At 44.5% G+C, this 21,682-nt stretch overlaps 1 protein-coding gene across 5 annotated transcripts in view; it reads right to left on the bottom strand.

The window, feature by feature from the left end:
- The window catches only part of slc24a4b (solute carrier family 24 member 4b), a 230,289-nt gene that overhangs the window by 158,930 nt on the left and 49,677 nt on the right, over positions 1 to 21,682 (bottom strand). The window contains exon 1 of one of the 5 annotated variants that reach the window (XM_078234258.1): positions 12,981 to 13,078. The exons of the other annotated variants lie outside the window; for them this stretch is intronic. The gene's annotated coding sequence lies outside the window, so the exon portion shown is untranslated. Of the gene's footprint in view, positions 1 to 12,980; positions 13,079 to 21,682 lie in introns of those variants that run through there. 5 annotated transcript variants of the gene reach the window in all.

Genomic DNA, 21,682 nt, shown 5'->3' with positions numbered 1-21,682 from the left:
GATAGTCTAACGGCGGCGGAAAGGCACTTCAAGGGGGATCTGCACACTGAGGTAATATGGGCTGAAGTTAGAAATAGGAAAGGAGCGGTCACGTTGTTAGGAGTTTCCTATAGGCCCCCAAATAGTAATAGAGACGTGGAGGAAGAAATTGCTAAGCAGATTATGGATATGTGTGGGGGTCACAGGGTAGTTGTCATGGGGGACTTTAACTTTCCAAATATTGATTGGAACCTTTGTAGGTCAAATAGTTCGGATGGGGCAGTTTTTGTGCAGTGTGTGCAGGAGGGTTCCCTGACACAATATGTGGATAGGCCGACAAGAGGTGAGGCCACATTGGATTTGGTACTGGGAAATGAACCGGGCCAAGTGTTAGATTTGGTTGTGGGAGAGCACTTTGGAGATAGTGACCACAATTCGGTGTCTTTTGTTATTGCAATGGAGAGGGATAGGGCCGTACGGCAGGGCAAGGTTTACAATTGGGGGAGAGGTAATTATGATGCGATTAGGCAAGAATTAGGGGGCATAAGTTGGGAACAGAAACTGTCAGGGAAAGGCACTAATGAAAAGTGGAACTTTTTCAAGGAACAAATACTGGGTGTCCTTGATAGGTATGTCCCTGTCAGGCAGGGAGGAAATGGCCGAGTGAGGGAACCATGGTTCACGAAAGAGGTGGAATGTCTTGTGAAAAGGAAGAGGGAAGCTTATGTAGGGATGAGGAAACAAGGTTCAGATGGCTCGATTGAGGGTTACAAGTTAGCAAGGAACGAGCTGAAAAAGGGGCTTAGGAGAGCTAGGAGGGGACACGAGAAGTCCTTGGCGGGTTGGATCAAGGAAAACCCCAAGGCTTTTTACTCTTATGTGAGGAATAAAAGAATGACCAGGGTGAGGTTAGGGCCGGTGAAGGACAGTAGTGGGAACTTGTGTATGGAGTCAGTAGAGATAGGCGAGGTGATGAATGAATACTTTTCTTCAGTGTTCACCAAGGAGAGGGGCCATGTTTTTGAGGAAGAGAAGGTGTTACAGGCTAATAGGCTGGAGGAAATAGAGGTTCAGAGGGAGGATGTCCTGGCAGTTTTGAATAAACTGAAGGTCGATAAGTTCCCTGGGCCTGATGAAATATATCCTTGGATTCTTTGGGAGGCAAGGGATGAGATTGCAGAGCCTTTGGCTTTGATCTTTGGGTCCTCGCTGTCCACGGGGATGGTGCCAGAGGACTGGAGAGTGGCGAATGTTGTTCCTCTGTTTAAGAAAGGGAATAGAAATGATCCTGGAAATTATAGACCGGTTAGTCTTACTTCGGTGGTTGGTAAATTGATGGAAAAGGTCCTTAGGGATGGGATTTACGATCATTTAGAAAGATGCGGATTAATCCGGGATAGTCAGCACAGATTCGTGAAGGGCAAGTCGTGCCTCACAAATTTGATTGAATTTTTTGAGGAGGTAACGAAGTGTGTTGATGAAGGTAGGGCAGTTGATGTCATATACATGGATTTTAGTAAGGCGTTTGATAAGGTCCCCCATGGTCGGCTTATGATGAAAGTAAGGAGGTGTGGAATAGAGGGAAAGTTGGCAGATTGGATAGGTAATTGGCTATCTGATCGAAGACAGAGGGTGGTGGTGGATGGAAAATTTTCGGACTGGAGGCAGGTTGCTAGCAGAGTGCCACAGAGATCAGTGCTTGGTCCTCTGCTCTTTGTGAATTTTATTAATGACTTAGAGGAGGGGGCTGAAGGGTGGATCAGTAAATTTGCTGATGACACCAAGATTGGTGGAGTAGTGGATGAGGTGGAGGGCTGTTGTCGGCTGCAAAGAGACACAGATAGGATGCAAAGCTGGGCTGAAAAATGGCAAATGGAGTTTAACCCTGATAAATGTGAGGTGATTCATTTTGGTAGGACTAATTTAAATGTGGATTACAGGGTCAAAGGTAGGGTTCTGAAGACTGTGGAGGAACAGAGAGATCTTGGGGTCCATATCCACAGATCTCTAAAGGTTGCCACTCAAGTGGATAGAGCTGTGAAGAAGGCCTATAGTGTGTTAGCTTTTATTAACAGGGGGTTGGAGTTTAAGAGCCGTGGGGTTATGCTGCAACTGTACAGGACCTTGGTGAGACCACATTTGGAATATTGTGTGCAGTTCTGGTCACCTCACTATAAGAAGGATGTGGAAGCGCTGGAAAGAGTGCAGCGGAGATTTACCAGGATGCTGCCTGGTTTGGAGGGTAGGTCTTATGAGGAAAGGTTGAGGGAGCTAGGGCTGTTCTCTCTGGAGCTGAGGGGAGACTTAATAGAGGTTTATAAAATGATGAAGGGGATAGATAGAGTGAACGTTCAAATACTATTTCCTCGGGTGGATGGAGCTATTACAAGGGGGCATAACTATAGGATTCATGGTGGGAGATATAGGAAGGACATCAGAGGTAGGTTCTTTACGCAGAGAGTGGTTGGGGTGTGGAATGGACTGCCTGCAGTGATAGTGCTGTCAGACACTTTAGGAACATTTAAGCGGTTATTGGATAGGCACATGGAGCACACCAGGATGATAGGGAGTGGGATAGCTTGATCTTGGTTTCAGATAAAGCTCGGCACAACATTGTGGGCCGAAGGCCCTGTTCTGTGCTGTACTGTTCGATGTTCTATGTTCTATGTTCGGCACAACTTGTGGGGCCGAAGGTCCTGTTTTGTGCTGTAGTTTTCTATGTTTCTATGTTTTCTATGATGATCTAACTAATGATGAATTGTAAAGAGCATGGAGGTGGCACCCAACATCCACATGGGTGCAAAGGAATAGGAGTGAATCAATTAGCTGTTGCACACACTGGCCAGTTTCATTTCCACAGATATAAATGGTAAGGTATGGAATGCATAGCTGATTCATTCCTATCCAATTTGTGAAGTCAAAGATGTTGAACTTCACCTTCTGTCCATTATACAGAATACTGCCGGAAAGCTAAAGAGTGCAATTTAGTCTTAAGGTTCATAGTTCCATCTGAGATTCCTCCAGGTGCTCTGGTTTCCTCCCACAGTCCAAAGGTGTGCAGGTTAAGGTTGATTGGCCATGCTAAATTGCCCCTAGTGTCAGGGGGATTAGGAGGGTAAATATGTGGGGTTACAGGGATAGGGCCTGGGTGGGACTGCGGTCGGTACAGACTTGATGGGCAGAATTTTACCAGGTAATGGGAGTGGAGGAACCAGGAAAATTGTGGGGAGTTGTGTCAGAAAGGCCTTCCTCCCCCCGATGCTGTACTCTCTGAAGTCCCTATCGAGAGAGAGAGAGTCCTCTTCCTCTTCCCTTTCTGTGCATCTTCCCCTCTCTGCTGCCTCGGCTCGTGTCTCTGTCCCATTGGGAGTGGAAAAGTGACTGCAAATGCAGACCCCATTTCTCTTCAACCATTTTCCAACTCTTCTGACTGCCTTGTCGAAGACCAACACCACTCCCGTATTAATCCAGAAACTTCTCCAAACTCTTCCGTTCAACACAACACTTGCACTTAATCTGCTGCAAAAGTCAAAACCACCTTACCTGGAAGTCTCATTGTGATCCTTTTAGAAAACACTGTATGGGGTGGGGGAGACCCGCCTCATGTAGCTGAGGGTGTTAGAATTTACCTGCAAGGTCCAAAATGGCAGGTCAGGGGCCAACTTGGCATTAGCTGCTCGCTGATATCACAATGCCCATTTGGTATGTTTCCACTGCGCTCAGGGCATGCCCGCCTTAGCATCCTTATAATCATGGTGCACGGTGCACAGTACAGGCCGCACCAGGAGTTCCTGGTTAGCTGTCTGGCTGACACTTTGGGGCTTTCATAGCCCAGCAGCTGTGGCAGTGCTACAGAGCTGAATCTCTCTGCAGATGTTTGCGAACTCGGAGAGTCAAACAGGTTAATATGGATCCTGGATTGAAATGATTGACTTTGCCTATGCGGGTGAGAAAAAGGGGCTGAAGGAATATGATGACATGGTGAGTAAACAGGACTAGAACTAACTGCTCACACGACGGCTAAAGGCTGGCACAGACAGATTCAGCAAAATGGTTCAAATCTCACACTTGACGTGGAATTTTCCTATCCCGCCCGCCACAGGAATGGTAGTGGGCGGGACATGGGCCATGCAACCTGCTGTTGGTGCAGGTCTCCTTCTGTAGGGATTCTATGAATCTATGACCTCAGGCAGAATTTTCCGGTCTTGGGGCGAGCGCGGCCAGAAAGTCCCACCCTTGATGTCTTACCATGATTGATATTATTCTGGAAAGACCTACACTTGAATCTTTCTAAATTAAAACTGATAATTTCCCCGAGTATAACGAGGCAATTAAACTTCTGCATATTCAAGTTATCTTAATGCTTCCATAATCATTCATCTACAATCCATCCTTGAAGCCGTTAATGGAGAGACAGATGTTGGCAGCATAAAATACATTCATTCTTCATGCTCCTGTTCCATAATTGAAATAAATATTATACTTATCTCCCCATTATGTGAGAAGATGATTTCATTTCCCAGTAAGATATTATTTTATGCTCAAACTATGCCGGTGATGCAAAGTTACAAGTTTATTTATTGGTCACAAGTAGACTTACATTAACACTGCAATGAAGTTACTGTGAAAATTCCCCAATCGCCACATTCCGGCACCTGTTCAGGTACACCGAGGGAAAATTTAGCATGGCCAATGCACCTAACCAGCATGTCTTTCAGACTGTGGGAGGAAACCGGAGCACCCGGAAGAAGACCAAATGGACACAGGGAGAATGTGCAAATTCCACACCAACAGTGACCCATGCCGGGAATCAAACCCAGGTCCCTGGCACTATGAGGCAGCAGTGCTAACCACTGTGCCACCGTGCCATTCTAGGTTACATCGCAAAAAGCCAGCAGTTTTAATAGTAATAGTATTTGGAAAATTGGTGGCAGTTAGACAAAAAACTCCTGTAGTTAAGCTTGAATGGGAAAAATTACTCATACAAAGAAAGACATGCATTTATATAGTACCATTCACAGCCTCATGACATCCCAAACCAATGGGGCCATAGGTGCCCACCTTTTACAGCAGGGGGTGATTTCAAAATGCAGTCAGATGAAAGGCACCAGAATATGTATCAATGTTGGATGGTCTTCTTTGAAGAAAACCTCTGACTGAAAGGTGGGCTCAGTCATTATACTCTACCTGGTGTTGAAGCAGGGTCTCTTCTCTACTCTCACAGACATGTTACCGTCCACATTATCGAGTTACAAAGAGCAGAGACCTGAAGACAGGTTGAGCAAAGGATTATGGATTGGATCACCGTGCAAAGGGACCTGGGGGTCCTTGTGCATGAGACGCAAAAGCCCAGTCTGCAGGTACAACAGGTGATCAAGAAGGCAAATGGGATGTTGGCCTATATTGCGAAGGGGATAGAATATAAAAGCAGGGATGTCTTGATGCACCTGTACAGGGCATTGGTGAGGCTGCAGCTGGAATACTGTGTGCAGTATTGGTCCCCTTATATGAGGAAGGATATATTGGCATTGGAGGGACTGCAGAGAAGGTTCACCAGGTTGATACCGGAGATGAGGGGTTTGGATTATGAGGAGAGGCTGAGGAGATTGGGTTTGTACTCGTTGGAGTTTAGAAGGATGAGGGGGGATCTTATGGAGACTTATAAGATAATGCGGGGGCTGGATAGGGTGGAGGCGGAGAGATTCTTTCCACTTAGTAAGGAAGTTAAAACTAGAGGACACAGCCTCAAAATAAAGGGGGGTCGGTTTAAGACAGAGTTGAGGAGGAACTTCTTCTCCCAGAGGGTGGTGAATCTCTGGAATTCTCTGCCCACTGAGGTGGTGGAGGCTACCTCGCTGAATATGTTTAAAGCGCGGATGGATGGATTCCTGATCGGTAAGGGAATTAAGGGTTATGGGGATCAGGCGGGTAAGTGGTACTGATCCACGTCAGATCAGCCATGATCTTATTGAATGGCGGGGCAGGCTCGAGGGGCTAGATGGCCTACTCCTGCTCCTATTTCTTATGTTCTTATGTTCTTATGTTCTTATCAGATCCACTGCTCCTGTCTCAGTGCTGCCAGAGCCCATCAGACTGTTTAAAGGGATCGGTGAGTTGAGTCTTTGGGGATTCTCTGCTATCAAGACTGTCATCCCTGAGTGAGAGGGTTTTGTAGACATCAGTGACGATTGTCAGGGGATATTGGATGCAATATTCTACGTCTCTGCTGGTGAATGAGGCTCAAGGGCTGAAAGGATCGAGTGACCCTAATAACAGAGGCCAAGTTAGAAAGACTGTGGGATTGTACTTATTCCCACATTTGTGCAGGAGTCAATGCAAGTTCTTGTAATTATATGAGGCGCATTTTTGTTGCATCGAATGTTTAAAGTGAAAATTACCTTTATATTCAAAATATCCGTCATCTGCTAATTAATGTTTGAATTATATTAATTTAGATGTTTTGTTACAGTAAATGTTTTAAAAAGTGAAATGTGGTCCATCAGTTTTCCTTCCTTGGCTTCATGGGAATTCATTTTTTAAAAATGTTATCAGCCCTGACAGGGATCGTAACCAATGAGTTATCCACCGACTGCAATCAGGGGATGGCTCAATAGCCCACCCTTTGAAGAAACATAGAATCATGGACAGCAACTATTGGCTCTCTGCTCTATTCTATACAGGTGTAGACTCTCAAAGTTGCTGACAATTTCAGTGGAGTAATGACAATGACCCCCATTACTGCAGCAAATGGGGGGGCAGCATGGTGGCACAGTGGTTAACACTGCTACCTCACAACTCCAGGGACCTGGGTTCAATTCCCGGCTTGGGTCACCATCTGTGTGGAGTTTTCACATCCTCCCCGTGTCCACGTGGGTTTCCTCCGGGTGCTCCGGTTTCCTCCCACAGTCCAAAGATGTGCAGCTTAGGTGAATTGGCCATGGTAAATTCTCCCGAACAGGCACCAGAGTGTGGCAACTAAGGGTTTTTCACAGTATGTAAATAGTGGTAAATAAGCTGTGGGAAACATTTACCAAAATAATTCAAAAATACATTGCCTTGAAAAAACAAACAAATCAGCAAGAAATATCCATCCTGGCTTACCAAGGAGGTTAAGGGTAGTATTTGATTAAAAGAAGAGGCTTTATAATGTCGCAAAATTAGTACGAAGTCTGAGGATTGGGAGTGTTGTAGAAACATGCAAAATACAACTAAAAAGCTGAGAAAAATAGAATGAATAAACGAGCCTCATAGAAATCATAGAAACCCTACAGTGCAGAAGGAGGCCATTCGGCCCATCGAGTCTGCACCGACCACAATCCCACCCAGGCCCGACCCCCACATATTTACCCGCTAATCCCTCTAACCTACGCATCCCAGGACACTAAGGGGCAATTTAACATGGCCAATCAACCTAACCCGCACATCTTTGGACTGAAATATAAAAACAGATTGCGAGAGCTTTTATAAGTGCATATTAAAGGGATGAAAGTAGCTAAAGTAAATATTGGTCACTTAGAAGCAGAGACAGGAGGAAATGGCAAAGACATGGAACAAAGTTGTATCTATCTTCAAAATAAAAGAGACAGGGGCACAGTGGCTAGCACTGGTGTCTCACAGCGCCAGGGACTCGGGTTCGATTCCTGGCTTGGGTCACTGTCTGTGTGGAGTTTGCATGTTCTCCCCATGTCTGTGTGGGTTTCCTCTGGGCGCTCCGGTTTCCTCCCACAGTCTGAAAGACGTGCTGGCTAGGTGGATTGATCCAAACAGGCGCCGCAGTGTGGCGACTAGGGGAATTTCACAGTAACTTCATTGCAGTGTTAATGTAAGCCTAACTTGGGACTAATAAATTTTTTTTAAAAAGGTTCCAAGCAGAAAGAGAGGTTAACCTAGTTGTTAATAAGAGTGAGGAAATTAAGGCAATTAACAGCAATGGAGAAAGAATTGGCCATGTCAATAGAGTACTGGAGGAACTCAAGGGATTAAAATCTGCTGAATCCCTAGGACTTGATTGCCTACATCCTATAGTTCTAAAAGAGATAGTTACAGAGATAGTAGATGCTTGCTACGACTTTCTGAAATTCCTTAGATTCTGGAATGGTCCCAGAAGATTGGAAGTTAGCAAATATAACAACAGTATTCAAGAAAGGAGGAAAAGAGAACACAGGGAATTACAGGTTAGTTAGCCTGACATTGGGAATGTATTGCAATCTAGTAATCAGGAAATTTTAGCAATGCACTTAGTATGATTAGAACAATTCAACATGGTTTCCTGAGAGGGAAATCCTGTTTGACAACTTCATTAGAGGTTGTGGAGGCTGTTCTAATTCGGGTAGATAAAGGGATCTCCAAAAGGCATTTGATAAGGTGCCACACAAATGGTTAATACACATGCTCATGGAGTTGTGGGTGATATATTCCCATGGATAGAGAAATGATTAATGGTCAGGAAGCAGAGAGTAGGGATAAATAGGGCATTTTCAACTTGGTAGCTTTTTTAAAAAAAATTATTTACGGAAAGTGGGCGTCGCTGACTCGGCCATTATTTATTACCCATCTGTAATTGGCCTTGAGCTGTCACTTTGTGAACTTGGGAATTGGAGTGCAAGAACATAGAAGTCTTGCTAAAATTGTGCGGAGTTTTGGTGAGGCCACATCTTGAACACTGTCCAAATTTGATCTTCATATTTAAGGGAGGAGATACTTGCAGTGGAGGCAGAATAGCGAAGGTTCACCAGATTGGGCCCGAGGATGAGGAGGTTGTGCTGTTTTGAGAGGCTGAGGAATTTGGGTCTATATTTTCGGCAGTTGAGAAGAATTAGGTGAACCCATTGAAACATTGAAGGATATGAAGGGCTTGATAGGATATGCACTGAGAGGTTGTTTCCCCTGGCTCGGAATCTAGAATAAGGAAGGCACAGTTTCAAGATCAGGGGGCCAATTACTTAGGACTGAGGTGAGGAGAAACTTTTTTACTCAAAGGACTGTGAATTTTTGGAATTCCCTACCCCAGAGGGTTGTAGAAACACTATCATTTAATGTATTTAAGGCTGAGATTGACAGATTTTTGGTGTCAGGGAATTCATAGAATCTCTACAAAGCAGAAGGAGGCCATTCAGCCCATTGAGTACGCATTGACTCTCCAATACAGCATCCCACCCAGGCCTCACGTAACCCCACGTAATTATCCCTCTAATCCCCCTAACCTACACCAAGGGACAATTTAGCATGGCCACTCAACCTAACCTGCACATCTTTGGAGTGTGGGGGGAAACCGGAGCACCCGGAGGAAACCCACGCAGAAACGGGGAGATTGTGCAAACTCCACACAGACAGTGACCCAAGCCGGGAATCGAACCCGGGTCTCTGGAGCTGTGAGGCAGCAGTGCTAACCACTGTGCCACCATGCCACCCATTAAGTGATATGAGGTGCAGGTGGGAAAGTGGAGTTGAAGTTGAATAGTGGCGCAGGTCCATTGGGCCAAATGATCTTCCCCTGCTTCTACTTATCTTTTAAAATGAGAGTGGAACTATTCTCTTACAAGTAAGTTTCACTTTTATGATGACCTTTATATTTATTTGCGTGTTAGACTTAAAATTTCTCATCAACTTATATTTTCGCCTATACTCTCAGTACATTGATCGCTGCTATGCTCTCACGGTTCTCGAAGGCTAGTCCTTACAAGATAAATCTGCACTCTTGACAAATATCCAGATATACTAATGGATTCTGTGTCTTTATTTAATTTACTTTTAACATCAATCGGAATAGATGATCCAAAGAACAAGTGGGCATTCCCCGTTCTACAAAGTGCATTTCCGCAAACATTATCCACTCTTTAATACAATGGACGGGTCTGTAAGTCCTCTGATATCTGATTAATGCACTTTAAAATATTCACATTTCTGAACATCACCTCTAATGTCCTTTAAATACTACAGCAAATTTCCATGCAGAAGTCAGAGATCAGAGTCCATGCAAAACTTTGCAAACTTACAAGCCCCACTCCAGGAAACCTTGGTGAATTAACTAATTGCTAATTGCTCTAATAATTAATTAATCAATTTCCTAATTTCTGATGTAAACCATAGCTGCTGCTCTCAACGACAATGCAACTTGTGTGGCTTGGGATTTCTCCATGTGCTTCAGCCTAGTTTAAGTTGCTATTGATTGCTATCGTTACATTGCAGTGGGACTTTTCTGGTGATGAAATGCTCTCTGTCGGGTGGGATCTATTGATTCTTGTGCTAGCCTTATGCGCATCTGTTCTTCAGTAATTTTCCCAATTACCCGACTGATAAAACTCTGAAACTCCCAGAGGAAACATATAGTTGTTGCTTTTCACCCATTACCAGGCTTCTGGAAGTGATCGTTCATTCTTTCAGAAACAAGGGCCTGGATCTTTGCTATCGGGACAACTTGGGCGTCCTTTAAAAATAGCAGTATGTGATTCTGGATTCCTGCTCCCATTCTGTTTCCAGTAATTCTAACTAGCAAGGGATCAGCGTAACCAGTGCAGCAGCAGTTTTGTCCTTGGCTGCTCCATTGTGAGGTTGGCAATTCAAATCACAACTTCTCTGTAAGTGGATGGAGTTCACGGCCTCCCAGAGGAGTCATGAGCCACGGGGGATGTCAGTCCAAAGTGCGGAACCAAAACAGAACTGTCATTTGCTCCTGAAATTCTTTCACTGACAAGCTTTGCAAAGACGAAAATTGTATTGATCAGCATCACATAAATGTTGAGATGCATTAGAGTACTTTCTCCAAAGGAAAAGGTGCTACAATGCATTCAAAATGAAAGAATACACTACTTGGGATAGTTAGTCTATTAGACTGAAGCCTTTTGAATTCCCTCCCTTTAAAATTGAAACCAATCTTCATCAGCATTAACTTAGGGGAAAAGCAACCATTGCTCCCAGACTGCTTTGACAGAACATCTGGTGTAGCTTCAGGGAAAAAGACTTCATGGTATTTCAGTTTCAATAGACTCCATTGTTTACATTTCCCAGGATGTGTTACTATAGCTGAGCTCATTATGAGTGCTTGACTGAGTTTCAAAAGCTGTTATTCACTTATGTTCACATTTTGATTAATAGCTTTAAGAGTTCATTAAAAGATTCCCAGGGTGGGGGGAGGGATCTCGTGACACAAGCCAGGAGCAGCTGCGTTTTCATGGGCTCTGTAGCTACACAACCCAGAATTATTTCATCCTAATGTGCATAATCATGATATGTTCCTGGAAGTTTCTGGCTGAATTTTGATGAATAGGAGTCAAGTTAGATCGATTGATTGAGGCGATCAGAGAGACGGCCGGGATGGGGTCCAGTTCCCAGTGTCAGTTTCACTGGTGAGAGGGCCTGCACTTCGGAGAAGCCATCAGATTCAAGATGATGGCTGCCATTGTGTTGAGGTGTAGATGGTGGTTTCAGCTCCCTGGCACGGATTAGTGATGCTCATATTGATAAATTGTGAGATATCCTGAAGAGAATGGATGAAACCGAGAAGAAAATCCTGTCAGTCGAGAAGGCAGTTTCCTCAGTGAGGGCTCACCCTCAATCCTTGGAAATCCTGCTGCATGGTATGTCGTACTTCCCGGTTGAGTTGGGGAGATGGGGCAGGAGAAGGAGTATCCGTTTCCTCCCTGGTTTCCTGGAGGGCTGTTGAGGATGAATTCCTGGCTAAATTTAAGAATTGGCTGCCGTGCTTTCACAATCTCGGTTTGAAGGCTGGGTGTTTTGAGTTTGATAAAGCACATTGTATCTGGTCTTTGATACCTGGGGTCGGTTGAAGTCTCTGACCATTGGTCAGAAGTTATCTTGTCCTCAGTGTTCATCGAGAAGGGCTGGAGACAGCCAGACACGGTGGGTTTTTGCCACTTGCTGGGGCCTAAGTTTCTCTTTACCAGGGCTTCGGGGCAGTGACATGGCGGAGGTGCAAAGGCTTCAGTGAATCTCTGGATTGATCCCAGATGTTGCTCATACGGGCGGCACGGTGGCACAATGGCTAACACTGCTGCCTCACAGCTCCAGGGACCCAGGTTCAATTCCCGGCTTGGGTCACTGTCTGTGTGGAGTTTGCACGTTCGCCCCAGGTTTGCGTGGGTTTCCTCCGGGTGCTCCAGTTTACTCGCACAGTCCAAAGATGTGTGAGTTAGATTGACTGGCCATGCTAAATTGCCCCTTAGTACCAGGGGGATTAGCAGGGTAAATACGTGGGGTTACGGGAATAGGGACTGGGTGGGATTGTGGTCGGTGCAGACTCGATGGGCCGAATGGCCTCCTTCTGCACTGTATATTTTATGATTCCTGTAATGGCTTGTGCCTGTGGATGGTTATATTATCCTGCAGGGCATCACTTAATCCTGAATTACGATCCCTTGTGATTATAATCTTGATTTTGTGATATTGTATTTTATTCTGACAAGGGCGTATGATACATGAGCATAAAGACTTTTGTCGCCTATTATCAAGTTGCACTGCAAAAATCAAGAACGTTCCTTTTTTACTATTTGATGGGTATTCATCCACCGGCATGCTGGTAGGATGGAACAAGGGAGGCCTTAGCTTAATGTGCATCGCCATTTGCAATCAACCTTGTTCTTGGATGTGTGGGTACCAGGGGAATGGGACGGGTAATGGGGTCTGCCCATTCTGATTCTGGCCCTGTGTCAACATCTAATTTTCGGGTTTCAGTGCTAGCAACATGGAAATATTTCATTGTTTGGGGGATGGTTGCAGGTCTCCCTCTTTCTATTGGGGAGCATGCTGAGTTGGTTGCATGACATGAGGGTTGCGCAGTATTTACCTGTTTGTTTTATGTTGCAATCCTTGCATTCACACTAAGGGAGTATATTTTTGGTACCCCTCACTTTATTTATTGATAAGATGAGTAGCACCACAGCAGGGTGGCGTGTAGGTGGGTGGGTTGGTCTGGAGGTGGTTGGTGGGTTCACATTGAGGGTGAGGAAAGCTCCCCGTTAGAACAATTGGTCTTTCTTTCGTACTTTTGTTATTTTGGGATGAAGGGATCCCTGCTCGCCTCCTATGAAGGTACAGACTGATCATGTATCCTGGAAGTAAAGTTGAGGAAGCTTTCCAATCCTGAGCAAGAGCAAATAAAAAGTATGAAACCTATCTGGTCGCCTCAGTAACGTTCTTCATTGCACTGGAGGGGGTGCAGAGGAGATTCACCAGGATTCTGCCTGGGATGGAACATTATAGCTTTGAAGAGGGGTTGGGTAGGCTTGGGTTGTTTTCGTTGGAGCAGAAAAGACTGAAGGGTGACCTGATCGAGGTGTACAAGCATACGAGAGACATGGACAGAGTGGATAAGGAGCAGCCATTCCCATTAGTTGAAGGGTCTATTCACAAGACATAGGTTCAAGGTGAGGGACAGGTTGGGGGGGGAATGGGGGGTGTTGGGGAGAGTGGGGGGATGTGAGGGTGAGGAAAAAAATGTTTTTACCCAGAGTGTTATGATGGTCTGAACTACACTGCCTGGGAGGCGGGTTGCCTCTCATCCATTAAAAATTACCTGGATGAGCACTTGGCATATCATAACATTCAAGGCTATGGGCCAAGTGCTGGTAGATGGGATTAGGTGGGAGATCAGCTGTTTCTCGCGGGTCGGTGCAGACACAATGGGCCAAAGGGCCTCTTCTGCTCTGTATGATTCTATCACATTCATAACACTCTCAGTTCTGAAAAAAAAGAGTCACAATCAACTTGAAACATCAACTCTGTATCTCTCTCCACAGTTGCTGCCAGACCTGCTGAGTACTTCCAGTGTTAAATTTCGGAGTTCCAGCATCTGCAGTATTTTACTTTTACAAAAGGGGTGCAGCACTTGCATTCGCTCGTAACGGCACCCAATAATTTTAACCCGTCATGATTAATCTCCTGAATAATTTTTTAAAATGCAAATAAATAAACACAGCAATCTGAGAATAAGGTTTCTTAAATGCTACTTGTTTGCTTAGGAATCACCGACTTAAGCTCTAAACAGCTCCATGTTCACATATTATTTCTCAGTAACATTGTGCAAGTTTTATTTGCTAAAAGACTACACCGTAAGTCTTCCCAAAGCAGATTACAATGCTGTTATTTTTCTCATACTGTTCCTAAGATCAGGGCTCCCATATTTTGATTAACTGGATTTGTGACAAAGAATTTTACCTCAGTCAGTTCTGGTTTGCAATTTTCTTGGGCAATTATCTGAATACTTGAATTTTCTGATTACTTTTGATAGAGGAAAATGCCCGCAGTCATCACCAGATGATTTATCACTGGAATAAGGAGCTAATACCCCATGAGAATTAAATCCAGAATAGACTACTTTTACCTTGCAATGAAAGTCAAGGTACTTTAATCACTCAGCTAAAAGAGACGGAGACATCACTAAAGGCATCTTTCCCCTTTGAATGAAGGAATGGAATTGCAGATTATTTTTTTCCCTCTCAGTCATCTCTCTTCTATTCGGGGAAAGCACGTGTACCAGAAAGTGTCCACCATTAACAGGCCATCAAAGGAAATATACATTCGTTAATCTTTATATTAGAGCTAAACTGATTTAAAGAACGCTTTTTCCACATCAAGAAGTAGTGGGAATCTGAAACTCTTCCCCCAAAAAGCTGTGGATCCTACGTCAGCTAAAGCTATCAGGACCACGGCCTATAGATCAGGCAAAACAAACGATGTCAGGGGATGTGGAGCAAAAAGCATAAAAATGGAAGTGAGTTGCAGATCAGCCATGATCTAATGGAATGGCACAGCAGTCTCAAGGGGCCGAATGGCCTACTTCTGTTCCTACGACACCAGGTTATATTTACCAACATAGAAGTAACAAAAATATCTTTATAATGTTAAGGGTGTGCTACTTTATGTTTGCAATCACAAATCCAACATTAAACCTATCCTGTCCTAGCTTCCGGCCCTGCCTACATCTGTTTGTGTTTGATTCAGAGACGGGTTGGTAGAAGAAATAGATTTTTTGGTTGTGCTATGGATAAGATCACAAAGGTGCAAACAACTGAGCCTCACAAAGCAGAAAGCTCAGAGACTCATTTACAGGATGTGCTGAGCTAGATGATGTGCTCCAGTGCACCGCTACTGGTCTATAATTGGGGTTGCAGTGTCTCTGAGCTGGATATCCTCCTCTTGATTACCGTTCAATTGCCGATGCTGGAATGTGAATGCAAGCCGATACTGGGCGGTGCCCAGACTGGGCTCAATTACAATGCCATCCTTGGTCGTCACCACTCACTGAATTGACCAATAAATGAAAATGGCAACATGGGCAATGTGCCAGAGTACTGCCAACATAAACTGTTGTGCAAATTAAGTTGTAATTCTAGCTATGGCCACTTTGTTCTGCAAGATTAAAGATGCTCACTTCAAATAAAACAGCATGGAGTTGCTGGAGGTTGTGAAATTATAGTTAAAAGCAGTTAAAAACTGCAGATGCTGGTAGAGAAAAAATAGAATTGTGGAAATTAAGTTATGACAAACAACTCTGTCAAGTAATGGAAAATGTTTATTAGCAAAACAAGGTCTTCAGTGAGGCCAGCGCTTGCGTATTCAGGATAAGAGACTAACCTAACCTTGCATCAGTTTCATAAACACTGCATTCCAGGCTAAGACACAGGATGAAAACAAAAAAAAGTTACCATGACAATTACCAAATAACAAGATATTATGCCATAAATATGCTAATGAAGGAGACGGTCTTCTATTGGATAAGAAAAGGCAAAAAGCTATGCTATGATTGGTGGACTATGTATGTAAATAAAGGATGAGAAAGTTGCTCATTTTTAATTTGCTGTAATTAACTATAACTGCGAAGTATCTGGATGAATCGACAGAACACCATAGTGAAATTCACCGTTCATTGTGTCTGTTCTTCTTGCTAGCAGGTAATAAAAAACTTAAAAGATTTGAGTACTCACCGTGCATTATTTGGGTTAATCCACAACACTGCCACTGCCTAGAGAGGGGGAAATTTGAGGTCAAAGGAAACACAATTACAATGCCTCTTGGTCTGAAACTGGTGCATACAGCACTCATACACCACACAGCGGTCGCCAGACTGTCTATTTGCAGTAATCCACCAGTGGAAGCCAGATGGATAAAAAGCATCCCATGCAAATATGAGGGGGATGCGGATCACAGTGAGAGGAGTCGTCTACCTCTGTCACAGTGACAGAATGAGAACTTCACTGGCAACAAATATTAACATAGCTAATTTACCTCAGAGACGATGGTCCCATCTTTACTGGTAATCCGCGTGGGGGAGGGATACTGGAGGCACCTTGCAATTTTGAGAGTTGAAAGTACGAAATGAGTGCAAGCTAATGTTGTTGTTGATGTAATTGCATCAGCTTTTGAGAGGGCATAGCGATTGTTTTCTCTGCTACCAGGTACCTTCTTTGATCTGGAAGGATCTCATTTACAAATATTCCCAAGCAAACAATTGGATTTCGTCTATAAAACCTTCCTACCAATGCCTTTGATATAAACACCTTACCCGACAATAAGCAAGCCATAAATTTAGTGTTTTGATGCTTTCTTTGCTGAAGAGCCGCTGTGTGAATTTACCATGTGTAAAATGTGCCATGTTTCTAACATTGCATTCTAGTGTCTGCTACTTTAACAGGAGTGTTAATCAATATGAGGGTGAAAGCAGACTGCTGTGTGATAGCTGCAGTGTCACAGGTTAGTCTAAGGGAGGGATTTTCTGGCTAGAGTTCCCTTGACGGGCGGGACGGGAAAATTCCCCCCAAGTCCCCTTCACATCACACAACATTGTTCATTCATTAAACTAGATCATTGACTTGCAATGCCACAGTGCCTCTCCAAATTTGAGTTTATAGTTGAAACTTTCAGCAAGTTGTCTGTTCTTTCTGCAGATGTTGACTGACATATTAAGTGTAGACTCCATTTCTGTTCAAAGTTCATATTTATCAGTGTCACAAGTAGGCTTACATTAACACTGCAATGAAGTGACTGTGAAAATCCCCTAGTCGCCACACTCTGGCGCCTGCTCGGGTACACTGAGGGAGAATTTAGCATGGCCAATGCACCTAACCAACAGGTCTTTCGGACTGTGGGAGGAAACCGGAGCACTTGGAGGAAGCCCACACAGACACGGGGAGAACGTGCAGACTCCACACAGACAATGACCCCAAGCCGAGAATCAAACCTGTGTCCCTGGTGCTGTGAGGCAGCAGTGCTAACCACTGCGCCACTGTGCCACTCATAGAGTCTATGATTCTATTCTGTGACTCTCCCCCTCATCCAAGGGAATGCATCTCTGCACAATTGGCGAGGGAATAGTTGAGTGTTCATCCATTCTTTATTCTTCAAGCTACCTTCCAAAGAAGAAATAAGGTCCAACTTCCTAAACATCTCTTTTAAGACTGAATTCCTGATTCTTGGAACAGATGAATTCCCAAGTAGGTATAAAGGTGGCGCTTACTAAAGGTGTTGTACCGCAGTATAATTTGCATAACAGAAGCAGCCATAACATGAAAGAAGCTTATGAAACAGATCTGAGGTGGTTGAAATCATTAATAATCTATTGTCTTCTACTATCCACACAATCTGTAGACTTTAGTTTCTCGCTTTTGTTTTATTTGCCATTTACTTTAATGCAACACAGTAATGATCTCAATATTTACGAACCTGGATTAGAAATCAATTGAGGATGAAAATAACTTTCTCCCCATGACGTTGAAGCTCACAGTTACTTTTATTGCCAGGTATCATACATCACATCGTAACCCCCATGAGGGCATTAAAGTAAGGACTCTGCCAGATTGTTAATAATTCCGTGCCTTCACCCCACGATTAATGTGAGAAAAATAACACGGCAGGCAGTGTGTGATTAAATCCCTGGGCACTATAAACAAAAATGGTATTTTAATGGAATCCTTGAATCATATACAATTGAGACCAGCCAGATTGTGAAAAATAGATGCTGTTATTGTCCTTCTGTCTTTGTAAAGAATGCAATGCATTATCTGACATAAATATCTTGGGTAAATGTACGGGAAGGTTTGAGTGAGCATTGAGACACTGCCATGCCACCAATCATCATGTCAAAGCTATCCAAAACTCATAGTATAGAAGGAGGCACATGTGCTAATTCCTTAATTTGTATTCCGTTTTGTCAAATACTTTCTATTTAAAAGATGTTGGGCGGAATTCCCCCACAAAAGAATCCAAGTGTGAAACGGGCGAGAAAACAGAAGGTTCATGCCAGTAGGGGAGGGGTGGGTGGAGTCTAATCCTGCCACAGAGGCTGGCAGAAGACTGTTCAGGGTGCCAGTGCACAAGCTCCCAATCTCCCAGGATACTGAGCAATTTCCTGCTTACATCCCACCTATGGAAATGGCTGTCCTCCAGACATAGCCGACCCCTGACCTCTCACCCTCCCCCCCCCCCCCCCCCCCCCCCCCCCCCAACCCCTCGACCCTATGCTAGGCCACAGGCAGTCTACCTCCTAAAATCTAGTGGGTGGACTGTCTGCGGCCTAGCAGCCCACCCCAACCTATCTGAAGTTTTCCAGGAGCCAGCGGGAGGCATTGGTCACCTCCTCACTCTTCAACTTATTGAGGCTCTAAAGTACCAAATTAATGGCCCCGTATGGGCCTCTTCTCAGCTCCGCCAGTGTTCTACCCACTGCAGGGCAAGCTCCACAGTAGCTTTAGCTGGGTGACTCCTGGCAAGCAAGCTGAGGTTTGGGGTGGGGGGGGGGGGGGGGCCGAGGGTACCCGTTGCTCGTCACAAATTCAGTTGGGTGGGGTTATGCTGCAACATTGAGGTTGAGGATGACATGGAAGCCATCAAATCAGCATAGCTTGCTGACTGATGTCACAGTCTACTTACCTTGCACAGAAAGCTAGGAAAAGCTCAAGCGGTCTGGCAGCTTCCTCAGGGAGAGAAAACTAATGTTTCAAGTCCCCATGACCCTTCTTCATAAATCAAGATTTAAAGACCAAGAACTTCTCTTTAGTTATGACGATGGATTCCGCAGACTAGAAATGTTAATTTCTCTTTTCTCTCCCTACGCATGCTGCCCGACCTGCTGAGATTTTCCAGCATTTTCTGTTTTTGTTTCAGATTCCAGCATCTGCATTATTTTGCTTTTATTTACTTTGCATATGATGTAACACAGGCCCCCAATTCCTCTGCTAACATCTTAGACTAAATGGGGCGGCACAGTGGCACAGTGGTTAGCACTGCTGCATCACAACGCCAGGGACCTGGGTTCAAGTCTGGCCTCGGCTGTCTGTCTTTGTGGAGTTTGCACATTCGCCCAGTTCCTGCATGGGTTTGACAAAGGTTCATCTGGACTCGAAACGTCAGCTCTTTTCTCTCCTTACAGATGCTGCCAGACCTGCTGAGATTTTCCAGCGTTTTCTCTTTTGGTTTCAGATTCCAGCATCCGCAGTAATTTGCTTTTATTCTGCATGGTTTTCCTCCGGGTGCTCCGGTTTCCTCCCACAGTCCAAAGATGCACGGGTTAGGTGGATTGGCCATGCTAAATTGTCCCTTAGTGTCGGGGTACTAGCTAGGGTAAAAAGGTGGGGTTATGGGGATAGGGCCTGGGTGGGATTGTAGTCGGTGGAGACTCGATGGGCTGAATGGCCTCTTTCTGCACTGTAGGATTCGATGATTCTATGAAATGGTGTCCAGCACAAGCCTCATCAGAATAAATTAATCACAAATACTATTTTCCCACTCAAAATGGCACCACAAGTACAGAGCTGAATTTTACCGCCGCGTTCTAATAATCCTGCAGGAAAATATTCCTTTTAAATGCCTTCTCCCGCGACAACCCGGTGTCTGTGCCCCTTTGGAATCAATCCAGTGGAGATCATCTTTTGCTTCTTGGCTTCTCAAAATGCTTCGTAATTTTGAAAACTTTGATTAGATTCCCCTCATGCTACACTGCCCCAGTGAGAAAGTCCCAAAGGTCAGACCTTACTTCTCAAATAAATATATGATTCCAGGCATAAGAAATTCAATGTTTTGAAGAAATATCCAGGAAGTTGGGTTTCATTTCATCTGATTGGTGACCTAATAAATATAATCTGTTAGCTCTGGTAACATTCAAGTGAATCTTTCCTGTGCTCTAGCCAGAGAATGATGACCCTGCTATAATTACATACCCCAAACTGCACAAAACTGGGACAACCCTTTTCTGCTGCATCAGCCTCCGATATGTCCTGGGAGCACACAGCAAGATATTGTACATTCCAAATCTGTAATTCCGTTTAATAACAGTAAAGGAGTGACTTATCCCAGTAGTTTAACTGTAAGCTGACCAAAGTCTTCATAGAATCATAGAATCCCTACAGTGCAGAAGGAGGCCATCTGGCCCATTGAGCTTTCACTGACAACAATCCCACCCGGGCCCTATCCCCGTAACCCCACGTATTTACCCTCCTAATCCCCCTGACCCTAAGGGACAATTTGGCATGGCCAAGCCACCTGACCCTGCACATCTTTGGAGTGTGGGAGGAAACCGGAGCACCCGAAGGAAACTCACGCAGACACAGGGAGAATGTGCAAACTCCACACAGACAGTGACCCGAGGCAGGAATTGAATCCAGGGTCCCTGGCACCGTGAGGCAGCAGTGCCAACCAGCGTGTTCCACCCCGATTTGGAGAAATTCATTCCCTTGTGTTTACATTCAAGCGCCCCCTCGTTCGATTCCTGATTAGCCGACCTAGGAAGGTTCTTTCTGTCTAAACTGTGATATGTTTTCAGTGTGAAATCAGGTTCGGGATTTTAAAGGTTAATTCACAAAGGTCCAGTGTACTTCCTGCTTCCATAACAGACAAAGGCTGAAGAAACTGGGTAAAGAAAGGATAACTATGCTGATAGCTTTTCCCAAAGGAACCATCATCCCCAAACCTCCCCCATCAGGTAGGAAAATTCAGTGTCTTGATAAAAACACCTTCAGGGAGTTCTAACAACTGGCAGATGTAATTTTCTATCTTTGTTTCATGCACGCTTATGAAAACGTGAACTGCTTGATATAGAGTCATAGAGTTTTACAGCATGGAAACAGGCCCTTTGGCCCAACTTGTCCATGCCACCTATTTTTAAACCCCTAAGCTAGTCCTAATTGCCCACATTTGGCCCATGTCCATACCCATCTTACCCATGTAAGATGGATACCCACCTCTACTACTACCTCTGGCAGCTCGTTCCAGACACTCACTATCCTCTGTATGAAAAAATTGCCCCTCTGGACCCTTTTGTATCTCTCCCCTCTCACCTTAAACCTATGCCCTCTAGTTTTAGACTCCCCTACCTTTGGGAAAAGATGTTGACTATCTAACTGATCTATGCTCCTCATTATTCTATGGACCTCTATAAGATCATATAAGATATATTACTATTAGAAGGTTTTTGCCTGAACCATCGCTCTAGTAATAAGTCCTTGGTCTCCTCCTCTTGCTTGCCTCTATGTTGCAACATTATTAATGGGCTCGACTTACACTTGAACACTGTCGGATACACTTGTGCGCTTCTCTTGACCTATGAACTGGTTCTGTGCTCGCAGATTGCTTGTCCAAAGTCCTGTTTTGGATGAGTTGGCATTTCTTCCCAGGAAGATCAAAGCCACCATCTCCACAAATCTTGTATCCTCGCTACTGATTTTCCCTGGTCTTAGATTGAACCAGATTCTTCAAC

The sequence above is a fragment of the Mustelus asterias genome, chromosome 18, assembly GCF_964213995.1.
Source record: "Mustelus asterias chromosome 18, sMusAst1.hap1.1, whole genome shotgun sequence".
In the NCBI taxonomy this organism is placed as follows: Eukaryota; Metazoa; Chordata; class Chondrichthyes; order Carcharhiniformes; family Triakidae; genus Mustelus; species Mustelus asterias.
The sequence above is the reverse complement of the archived record's forward strand: the minus strand, read 5'-3'. Positions and strand labels throughout refer to the sequence as shown.